Source organism: Chlorocebus sabaeus, chromosome 8, assembly GCF_047675955.1.
Source record: "Chlorocebus sabaeus isolate Y175 chromosome 8, mChlSab1.0.hap1, whole genome shotgun sequence".
Lineage (NCBI taxonomy): Eukaryota > Metazoa > Chordata > Mammalia > Primates > Cercopithecidae > Chlorocebus > Chlorocebus sabaeus.
Window position 1 is genome coordinate 21,715,607 of NC_132911.1, and position 2,395 is coordinate 21,718,001.

The following is a 2,395-nucleotide window of genomic DNA, read 5'->3' on the forward strand; positions in this document are numbered from 1 at the left end:
AAGCATTTACTAAACTAAAGAATAAGTATTTTATGACTGGGTGCGGTGGCTCATACCTGTAATCTCAGCTCTTTAGGAGTCTGAAGTGGGCAGATCACTTGAACCCAGGAATTCGAGACCAGCCTGGGCAACATGGTGAAACCCCATCTTCACAAAAAGTACAAAAGTTAGCTGGGCATGGTGGCATGGGCCTATTGTCCTAACTACTCTGGAAGCTGAGGCAGCAGGATTGCTTGAGCCCAGGATTTGGAGGCTGCAGTGAGGCATGATCACAACATTGCACTCCAGTCTGGGTGACAAAGTGAGAACCTGTCTCAAAAAATATATATACGTATCTCAGATTTTGTAGAAAACTTAAATATTTAATCACTTTAAGACATGGGAACATGATGAATTATATTAAAGAACTCAGACAAACTATAGAAGAGACACCGAGAGAATGTTGGAGGGATAAAGGAAACTTCAAGAGAAAAAGATCAAGAATGATGAAAGAGAATCGTAAGTAGAAGGACTCATATAGAACTGCAGTACTGGAATAGTCAGTAAATTATACCCAAAGTGGAAGAACATGATGTAGGAAATATGGAACACCACTGTGCACTGCTTGGCAAGGTACCAGGACAAGGCCAGGCACGGTGGCTCATACCTGTAATCTCAGGACTTAGGGAGGCTGAGGCAGCCGAATTGTCCGAGGTCAGGAGTTCGAGACCAACCTGGCCAACATGGCAAAACCCTGTCTCTACTAAAAATACAAAAGATACCCAGGCGTGGTGGTGCATGCCTGTAGTCACAGCTACTCAGGAGACTGAGGCAGGAGAATCACTTGAGCCCGGGAGGTGGAGCTTGCAGTGAGCCAAGATCCTGCCACTGCACTCCAGCCTGAGTGACAGAGTCAGACTGCCAAAAAAAAAAAAAAAAAAAAAAAAAAAAAAAAACCAGGACAAGAGTGTGGCATACTGAATACAAGCGATCACCATGATAAAGCGCCTTCCCTCCATGCACCCAAAACTTGCCACATTTACTCTATTAAGAGTCACTTACAGAATAATCTATAGAGAAGACATGATAATACAACTCACAGATGGCTTTGACATCAATGGTGCCAAAATTCAATTGCTTTCTGGAAATAATCTACTCTTATTCTTTCTAATGCACATCCAAATTTTCCAGTTGATCTCATCACAAATTGGAATTCAATCATCCATTTTAAAAAATTCACTGGGTGCTTACCTATGTATAAGGCACTGTTTCAGGCAATGAGGATCCTGCAGTTGTGGGCAGGGAAAGGAGAACCAAAAAAAAAAAAAAAAAAAAAAAAAAAAATTCCCTGCTCTCATAGGGCTTACATTCTGGTGGGGGAAGACAGATAATTAAATAGGTAAGTAAATAAATAAATAAACAAACTTTGTAGTCTGTTGAGTGGTGATAAATACTCTAGAGAAAAATAAGTCGGTACGTAGAGATAGGAAACGTCATGGAGAAGTTGGGAGTTGAGATTTTAAATAGGGCCATCAGAGGAGGACTCTTTGAAAAGGTGACTTTGGGACAAAAAAAAAAACAAAACAACAACAACAACAAAAACCACCTGATTAAAGGATGGACGGGAGCCATGTAGAATTTTGTGGAGGAAGGGCGTTGCAAGTAACAGGTGCAGGGGCCCTGAAGCAGGATGTTGCCTGATACAGTCCAGAACCAGCAGGGGGAGCCAGTGTGCAAGGAGTTGAGACTGGAGAAATGGTAGGTGCCGGGAGAGATCATGCAGGGCCGTGCCGCAGGCCATTCTAAGACCTCTGATTTTTACTCTGAAATGGGAAGCCATTGGGAAGTTTAGAGCAGAGATGTCCCAAAGTGAAACAGGTCAGTTGCACTATGTGGAGACTAGACTTGGAGGATTCAGGTGGAAGGAGGCCAGTTAGGAGGCAATTATAATAATCAGCAATAAATGATGATGGCCTGGACCAAGGTGGTGAGAAGTGGGAAGATCCCGGATGTACCTGGAACAGCTGATATATAAGACGTAGTATTATATATACTGATATATAATAGCTGATATATAAGTCGTAGCTGATATGTAAGTCGCAAGGCTGGGTGCAGTGGCTCACACCTGTAATCCCAGCACTTTGGGAGGCCAAGGTGGGCAGATCGCTTGAGACCCAGGAGCTCAAGACCAACCTGGGCAACATGGTGAAACTCCAACTCTACAAAAAATTTTAAAAATTAACCAGGCATGGTGCTGTGCGCCTATAGTCCCAGCTACCTGAGAGGCTAAGGTGGGAGGATCACTTGAGCCTGGGAGGTTGAGGCTGCAGTGAGCCGAGATCACACCACTGCACTCCAGCCTGGGCAACAGAATAAGAAAGATCTTGTCTCATTAAAAAAAAAAAAAAAAAAAATC